This window comes from Manacus candei, unplaced genomic scaffold (assembly GCF_025592945.1).
Source record: "Manacus candei isolate 608988 ecotype Guabito, Panama unplaced genomic scaffold, ASM2559294v1 h1tg000011l, whole genome shotgun sequence".
In the NCBI taxonomy this organism is placed as follows: Eukaryota; Metazoa; Chordata; class Aves; order Passeriformes; family Pipridae; genus Manacus; species Manacus candei.
In genome coordinates, this window is record NW_026138059.1 from 11,063,657 (window position 1) to 11,073,662 (window position 10,006).

The window sequence follows — 10,006 nt, forward strand, 5'->3', positions numbered from 1 at the left end:
TAAAATTACTTCTTTGGTTCTGAACTAGTTTACATTCAGGGTTTTTTGATTGTTCTTTTCCACTGCAGAAAAATCCCAGAGCCAGTGTCCAAGCCAAATCTGCTAACTGCCCATGTGATTTATTTCCAGAAGTTCACTTGAGTCTGAGGTTGAGATAAACCAGTCTGTATTCTTTCTTAGGGAAAACATCTTCAGGTATAGCTTTAGCTGTTAAGCACACCTATTTTGATACTTTATTATTGGATTAGTTTTACAGTGTTGGAGGAGAAAAGCACTTTGGGACTGCTGTCTTCCTTTTGCAACCCATCTCCCTGAGGGCTGGCTGATTTTGAATAGACAAGGTAGCCTTGGTACTGTCTGTTACAGAGGCAGTTGCAGCCTGGGCCACTCACAAATGCAGTGAAGATGGGTGGAGTTGGGCTCTGTGAACCTTCAGGCAGCATCTTATACTATAGATGTAGCCGTAGCATCTGGAGAGCAAGATGTTTTGTCCCACCTATTTCTCTTAAATGAGTATAATATCATCTTTGCACCACTGAAAACTGATTTCAGAGATCTGAGCATAAATCAGAGCAGCAAAATGCCAGATGTGACCAAGCCAGAAGAAACACTCCTGCAAAACTCAGAAATATTACTGACTCCTGCATCTTTATAAGAAACAAATCCACACAATGGACAGGCAGACAGAAAGGAGATTCCTCAATTGTTTGGCTCATCAAGCCAATGTTGTAACTCCATTCAGAAAATACAGAAATTGTTCAGGACACTTCATATAAAGGAAATCTCTTCCTCTGTTAAAAAAAAAAAAAGAAACCAGAGAAAGATAGAAGGCCAAATAGGCAGATATATTAAGAAGTGTAGCTCTCCTTGACTGGCCCAAGTGGTGGTCCAGCAGCTTAAGGTCTCTGGACCTTCCCACTCAAAAGAAATGGACAGAATGACAGGAGGGAGAATGGAGGAGACTGTCTCTTCTGTATTTGACAGAAAGATGGCAACTAAAATAAGTAGAAATCAGTATGAAGAAAGGACACCTGCACAGGCCAAAAGAGGGATCAAATGGAGTTAAAACAAAAGTATTTGTATACCTTGAAACATGGTATTAATATGGAAAGTTGAACTTTTAACAGTGCTGATTTTCATTAGAAAGGCAGATCTAATCATCAGGTCTTGATTGCTGAATCAGCAAGGCATAATTTCTAAATAAGTAGGTTGCTCACCACTTGTAACAACATCAGTATAAAAAGCCATGTAAACGTATATAAAAAAAAGTGCAGAATACTCACAAAGTACAATATTCTGACAAATCATATGAGATATTTGTTTCAAAGTGGATCAAAAGATTAGTGATGAATTTGAAAGAACTGATTTAATCTTTTCTATTTGTTTTTTTATGAAAATATTTTTCACCAGAGATTAATTTTGCTTAGCACACTGCATCCTTTTTGCAGAATATTACTCTTAATGTGATATCAGTTACATTCTCTATGTTACATGGTTTCATTTTCTGTAACAGTTTAAATGTTCATGTTATTAAATAATATGATTTCACATGGAGAATGCTATGCATACACATACAGATTCTGTGAATTGATATGCTTCTGATTTCTATAAAAAAGTAACCAAACCTTTTTAAGAATCTGAACATTTAAAGTAGAGAGTGCTTAAACCTGTGGGTAATGATTTCTGGCTGTCTTTGGAGTTAAGTCTAAGTATAGGGTACATAAAATCAGGCGTATAAAGAACACGCTCAACTTTTTCAGTTTATTAATTGCTGATGCTGATCCTATAAACACATGTGAAAATTAATACCTTATCTATTTCAATAATTTTCAGGTTTGGAGATTTACTATTTTTAATAGTAAATTTTCTTCAATACCTTTAGTTCCTCCTCCAATTGCAAAACATGAACATGATTTGATTTCATTATTATCTTAGGAAGACTTTAATAAATGTATCCTAAACTGTTTGCAATTGAAATGTGTATGTGCTGTGATTAATAATTTTGCATGGTAATTTGTTCACATTTTACTGCTTGATGAAAATGATGATTTAATTATGATAACTTGATGAGGAATGCATTTAAAAAACTCTCCAGAGCTACTTTTTCTTTTTCCCTAAATTCTTGATTGGGACCAAGGTCACTGTTGAAATGCAAGGTTATGTGTGAGTAATTTATAGCATAGTTATTATGGTTTGAATATTCAGATTTCCTCTAATTTTGATCTGTTTCAAACATTTAAATCTTATAAGTATCATGGGTTTTATAGTACTCAATTTTACAGCATATAGAATCTGTCATTAGAAGCCACAAACTTTTTGAAAATGAATTATATTAGAGCAATGGAAATTGCTCTATTCCTTGCCATTTTGAAAACATATGCTGCCCCTATAGGCTTGACCAGCTCTTTGTCCCTTGCAGAGGTAAAGATTCTATGAAGTTAATATGAGGTCGGGGTGACAGATAAGGTAAAATGGCACTAGTTATTGGTGTTCCAGCTTTGTTTTTCCTCAGGGCAAAAATGGCTGCAGATCTGGTGATAATTTTTGCCTGTGGATATTCTAAGTATCTCTTGAAGTCAAAGAATAATGTGAAACTTTTAACTTCCTATTTTAAAAAGAGAATAAGGGAAAATTATCAGTGCTTTTCAGAGCTGGGTTCAATAAAGAAAATTAGAGTGCCGTGGCATGACTCAGCTTGGGAATAGCTAATAAATTGATCAAGAAATTTAAATAGATGAAAGGAAAGCTAAACATAGCAAAAATAACTTGGGGATTCAGATACACATATCTGCACAGAAAGAACGATGACACAGAAAAGCTTACAGCAGAGAGGAGCTGACAGAAAGCATTTAGACACTTTTCTTCTTCCCTTTTTGTTTTTTTTTCATAAGAATATCACAGAGATTTTCAGACTTCTTTTTTTTTTTTTTTTTTTTTTTTTTTGGAGAGCCATTAAATTTCTCTGGAAATTTTGAAAAAAAAATATGAAAACCTCAACGCAAATGTATTTCATGTAGAAGTTGAATGAATTTCTGCAAAAGGATCCTAGTGCCAGAAGGATAAAATTTCCAGATGTGAATCAACAGTTCTGCTCTAAAATTTCAAAATGCCCATAGTCTCATTACACTACCTTACCACTGGCTTGTAGCTATCACTGAAAACTGTTTTTTTCATTAAAAAATGGGATTTTTTACTCTCATGGAATACCCTTCTCTTTCAGTCTCTGCTGAGTTTTGATCTTACCTATGAATTTAGCATCTCTCCTCCTTTATTTTCCCTTCTGCCCTCACACTGGTTCCTGATCAGACTTTCTATCACTTCATTTAACTACTACTATTTTCCTGTATCTTTGAATCATATGCATATTTCACACTTCCTCCTCTGCCCCAGCGGAATATTTTCTGAAGTTCTTGTGAAACTATCTCTCTTCACTAAAAATCTGCCTTTTCTGTTCATTTCTACCATCTGCTTACCTAAATAACTATTTCCGAACTACTTTAAATCCCATCTGTTTTTTCCCACCATTGATTCAGACTTCAAACACTCCTCTGCCTTCTCCTCCCCTACCTTCCTCTTCCCCTTCATCCTTCTCTCTTTTCCTCTTCCTCGTATGGGACCCTGCCAGGTTCTTGCAAGATGATATTATTGAAATATAGAATGACTTTATTCTCACCTTCTTTTGCCTCTTTGTTTTCTTTCTGACATTCAGTTCTCCTTCTTTCTTTCTCCTGATCTGCATATTTTCTGGCAGTTCTTACCCCAGCTTTGCTCTTTTTCTTATGACGTCTATTCAACTCTGAAACTCTTCTACACCACTCTTACCCTTGCATATATTTTCCATGTAACTTCTCACTACCTTCTGGATCTTTTATTTCACAATATAAAAAAGGCAGTTTGTTCTTTGAAAATATCACAATTTTACCCTCATTTATTGTCCTATCTTGTTCCTCCCTTTAATTTCAAGGTCATTAAATACAGCCTGGATTTACCCATCTATTTATACTCTATTTCTTCCTTGCTTTGAAGGGTGATTTTTTTTAATTTTTAGTGACATTTTAGCCAAATCTTAGATTTCTCCAATATTTCTTCATCATCTTTGACCTCTGTAGTACCTTTTATTTTGTTTGAAATCATTTTCTGTCTTTGCTTCTATGACAGCTCTCACCTGTGTCTCTCTTTCTACCTGTCTTATCATTCCTTTGACAGATCTTTTAGAAGCCCTTCCATATCTCTGCTTCCTGGAGGGGTCCCATAGGCCTTGTCCTTCATTTTCTTTCCTTATTTAAACCTTTTCTCTAAATAACCTTATTTATGTATCTACCATCTTTGCTCACCTATTGTCTTTGTGCTAGCCTTTAGATTTATGTTTCTAGTAGATCTTTCCTTCTGTGCAAACTAAAGCTAGATAAAAGTAAATCCTCAGCCAAAAGGACTTTAATGTATTTCTTGGTTTTAAATGACTTGATTCTGGAAAAAAATCCAGGAAGGTACAAAGAAGTTTTTACAGAGTAAATGAAATACATAATCACTTGATTAAAATCAGTAGCAAATAGAGCTTTTAGCATGCTAGATTTTCTTGTTTTGCTTAGGTCTTCAAAGAATTATTGATTTACCCATAGCACCACACTGTAAATTGTCGAAAGAAGGAAAAAGCTTATCATAATTGTGTCCAGATGATAATACTCTTTATGAATTATTGTCAAACACCATTTATATCCTAATATAAAAATGTGGAGAGGTGAGTTCTTCTGGGCTCTCACTCAGAGGTATTCACAATTCTCCAAATAAAAGTAAAAGATGCTCAGAAAAATGGGTAATAAAAAAAATCTGAAAAATGAAAAACCTAGAATGGAAAACTGTTACAGTACACAGACGGAGTGAAATTTTACTTGAAAGTTAGAACCCTCAACCTCGACTCACCTCTCTCCCAAAGCTTCCTCTGAAATCAGAGTAGTAATGTATGCCCCTATAATTTATTGAGTTGCAATGAACCACGGAATTACAATCAGGAACTCATGAGACAGGACATGCAAACATCGCAGTTTTGGTGATAAACTTTACATAGTGATGAAAGGAGATTATTCTGTCATTTTTAGGTTACACATAAGAATTATATTTAGAGGTAGAAAGGATTTATTAGTAGTTTTTCATATGTCAGAAACTATTGGTTTCTTAGTATTCATAGCCACTCTAACCATCAGAAATCAGGTGTCTTTTGTTCTTGTCAACAGTGACAACTGATATGTCAGCACCTAAAAATAAGCTGGATGCTTCAAAGAAGGCTCTGAAACATATGGTTGCTTACAAAAAATTGACAGAGTCAAGAGAGCAGATGGGAGGGAACTATATTCAGCAACAGAGTGGCACAGTAACTTAGCTTAGGTGTGTAAATATGTTTGCTGATTCATTAATTTTCTTTCTCTTTTTTTTTCTGCCAGTAAAAATTAGATAGTAAAAGAAAAATATAGTTGTTTGCACAGCAAGTCCTTGCCACACACAGTTTAAAGATTGTCCTAGTTAGGACAGCTGAGATCAGTTCATCATGGTGGGTGTAACCCAAAACTGTATTCTATAGCCTTCCATGTCATTTCCCAGAAACTAGACTATTGTTGTCAATAGACTATTCGCACCTTCTGCCCATAGAGCCTGACTCCTCAGGCTATAAACTAGGTGTTAAGAGGCCTGTGAGATAGGAGGATGTTTCTGTCCTCACACCCTTTGTGAACTCCCCGCCCTGAGGAGAGTACCAAGCATTCCTGCCTGAACTGGAGGATATATAATCTTGGAGTTTTGGAACATTTTTCAACCCACTCGTGGGATCCAGAGGACGGCTGCATCTCATCGCTCTCAACCAGACTTAGACCACCACTGGACTGCGATCACCAGTTCTGGCCAGACTGCAGCAGCTCTCCCACCGGCAGGTTCTTCCCCTCTCCCTTTACTTTGGACTCAAACAGGGCCCAAGGAACACCACTTTGTTCAGGCCCCAGGGTACTGGGTTACACATTTGGGTTTTTGTGGGTTGAGACCAATTGTTTGTTTGTATTATTGTACTTACTGTATTATTTTAATAAATTGTTATTCTGACTTATAATCTCTCCTTTGAGTTGGGTTCATTCCCCCTGCTGGTTAACTTTTAAACCAGCACAAAGATGTATTAAGTTTTCTTTGAAGACCTTGAAACAAAATGTATTTTCAGAAGATGACAGACTAAATAAATATTTTATTGCCCAGTCTCTTTCTCCTAAAATCACAAGTCACTAGCAGCAAATTTGGTCAGGCAAAGTCAGGACTGCTAAGAGACATTAGTAAGTTTTTAGTGTGTATAATGTTGTACATATTCTTCTAACAGTTACTAAATTGTGACTAAAATATTTAAATCAAACCTTACAAATTTTTATCAGAATGCAGAGGAAGATTCTCAGTAATTTCTTACTCAAGAATTAAAACAATTATGATGGGCTTGTAAATTTTTTGAAAAATGTGACAAAGAACTGCACTTAATAATGGCAGTTTCAGTAATAATACTAGTAAAGTCAGAGAAAAAAAATGCAGGGGTCAAAACCAGACTAGAGTATGGTTTAAGTCATACAGAATTTCATAACAGCAAACATAAGACTTAATAGAGGTTCCATAAAATGATTGAAGTCTGCAAACACCAGTTGTTCAGAATAAAATGCTAATATTAATTTAACTAATTTAACACCAAGCTAATGATATCCTCAGTTTGTATTCCAATCACAAAAAATTGAGAACTATCCAGAATAAGCAATAATATAGAGATATTTCCTTTTAATATTTTTTGTCAAACAATAGAGGAAAGAAATAACATTGATGTAAACTATTAACTACAAGTGTATATCTGTTTGTTTATGTATTTAAAGTATCCTGCAGTATTATTATATCAAAATTTATTTTTGGCATCAGACATGTATGTTGTGGCCCCAAAACTTTATTAGACTACAGGTTTTAGCCTGCCTCCTGAAGAAATAAACTATACATTAGGATGGTCACCAAATAATACTATTAACTTCTACCTATAAGCAACACTTAAATATTTATGATCAACTTTAGTGGAAACACAGGTGTAAAATCTAGATATGTCTTAATGTAACCCCAGTTATTTTTTACTGAATGTCTGCTTTTGAGAATTATCCCCTTGTGGCAATATTAGAACGCATGTGACAAACATAATGGAGGACATTTTTTTTGTCTGTAACAGAAGCTGATCAAAGAATCTGCAACAAAACAGATTTGTTATTCCTTTACCATACATTTGAATACACTATGTGCATATGAAGGTATTTCTGAATATTTAGGTGCATGTCTCAAACACACAAATACTGAAAGCAGGTGACAAATGGTATATTGTTCCTTCCCTTATAATTTTTTTTTTCTCCCTGAATTTTATTTCATGTAACTTAAATGAACATTCAGTTGAATATAATTAATGAAATAATGTAATTTCTAGTTTTAAAAATGCTCAAAATAACCACCATATTAGCTTTCACACAGTTTTTCTTGTATTACAAAATAATAAAAGGTAGTGGGATCCTCCTCATTCTGTCTCTTCTGTGTTATTGCACTTACACTCCGGCACTTTACAAGTAATAATCCCCACACCAGTCAGTGTTATGGTTCTTGTTTTTACTCCTATCACTTGTAGTCTATTCAGCTTGATGTCCCATCCCAGAACACAGAGAAAAGAAAACATCGGTTAGGTAAACAGAGCAGATAGCTAACCTATGCCCCTGCCTAGTCCTAGAGCTGCTGTCTGAGTCCTGGACAAACTTTCTGGAGAGACAAAAGGAGTTCCCTGGAATATTTCTAAACTTGGATGCACAGGTTAAATTTAAAATAAATTCCTAATGCAGAAAACAATGCATGCTTCAGTGAAGCAAATATCAAGTAATAGACACTCTTCCAAGTTCTCTATTTTGATCTAAATTGCCTATGAATTCTGATATTTTCTGGCTTAAGAAAATGGTCTTTTAGTATTTTAAGATTTCTAACAAAGCATTACCTTTAGAGGTGAAAATATTTAACTTTTCATTCTTTATTCACTCATAAATTAAATGAAGAAGTTGACCTGGGCTAAATTTTAGTACTGTCAGCAATTTCAGATCCTCTCCATTTCTGTAAGATCGTGGTGTCTGCTCACATTTAATAAGACCTAAGAATATCTGCTTTGTACCACAATGGAATCATTCACCCTGCAAAGCATTGTGTGGCTCTAATAGTTTCTTTTATGAGTCATATGCAATTCAGGTGAATAGAAAGGAATATTTACAATTACAAAGAAGGGGCAAGTGAAATAGACAACAGGATTTAGTGAAGAGATAAACTTTCCTACCCCTTAACTCAGGAGTTTTGAAAAAAATTCTTAGGAGTACCAACCGAAAGAATGGAAAAGTATTAAGTAGGCACAGTTCCCTGTTACTGTGTTATTTGCAGTTTGTCAGAGAAACAACTCATATATTCCATGTGAGTCAGGAACAAACTTCCACTGGATTTCTAGGAAGAGCCTGATACTTTTTCCTGCACAAGCAAATATCAATCTCATAGTTTGGGGGATTTGTTTGTTTTTGTTTGGCTTTGTTTTGAGTTTTGTTTGTTTTGGGGTTTTTTGAGTTTTTTGTTTGTTTGTTTGTTTGTTTGTTTTGTTTTCTTTTTTTTTTTTTTTTGTCTGTGGTTTGTTGTTGTTGTTTTTTTTGAGCTGTTGTTTAACTTTTGAGCTGTTAGGCATTTTATATTTTAAGACTTTCCTTGAGGATTAGCATCTGGTTTTGCTTGATATTTTTGGGGCATTGGTAAAAAGAAATTTTTATATGGTGACCATCATTCTTACTGTTATTTATGAAATTTCTTCACTGCCACAACAGAATCACTTCGTGCTTTGACAAGGAATCTTTTTACAGATGGAGTTGCAGACAGGCTAATTATAATTCCAGTAGCAAAGCCCTGGATCCAAACAATTTGCTATGCATGCTACATGGCTTTAGATCCTTAATATCTGCCTTTATAGAGTGGGATCTGTTCATTAAAAATCAGCCATTTATCTTACCATATATTTTATATTAAATACCATGACAACCACAGGGGCTTTTTTCATTTTCTGTTGATAGATTTTATTAAAAAGTGACTCACTGTCACTAATGAATCCTTAATGCATCTGCTGAATGAGTTGAGGAGATTTAAAGTGTTTACTTTACTTTTATCATTTATTATATATTATGATCCACATTTGATGCTTACTTACTCATCTAAATGGAACTGAATGTGACAAATTTGATCTCTGATTCAATGCTTATGCTACCTAGCTGACTAATTTTTCACAATGTGAAATGATCTGGGATTCTAGAAAGACCTGAGCAGGTAAAAAAGAAGTCAGAACTCACTCAGAATCGATGGACATATTCACTTCTGCCTAAGCAGGTGTCCTAGCTGGCACCACAGGCACAGGTCCCTGCCAGCTTAAGAGGTCTCATCCCATCGATCTGACTCCCTTCCTTACTTGCCTACCTTTGTGGATAAAAGGTGCCAAAAAGAATAGGCCTGAAAGTAGATATACCTTTTTGACAGTGTACTGTGGATGGGAGAACAAGTTGTCTACAAGTCCAAAGCACATTTTATTTTACTTTTCTATTGGGAAAAGTAAAGACTGCTGTCCAGTGTTTCTTTTTGCTGTTTGTCTGTCTGCCAGACTAGGTGTAGGGAGAACAGGTTGCTGCTGCAGCTGAATCAGGTAGGTTTAGGTGAATAGGATTAAAGTAGTGCAGAGTCAGGAAAGGTGGGAAAGCTGGGAGAGAAACTTAAATTGCTGAAATGGTAAATGCGGTTGACCACTCCCAAATTGTAATCAAACTGATGCAAGAAGTATGGAAACGGGCATGTTTGGAAATGGGGTAAAGGAGTTTTTGTTGCTGAGCAAAGTGCAGATGGGTGGCAGGAAATGGAGGAGTTTGGTGGGAAGAATGATGAGGGCTGAAAACTTACTTTTCAATAC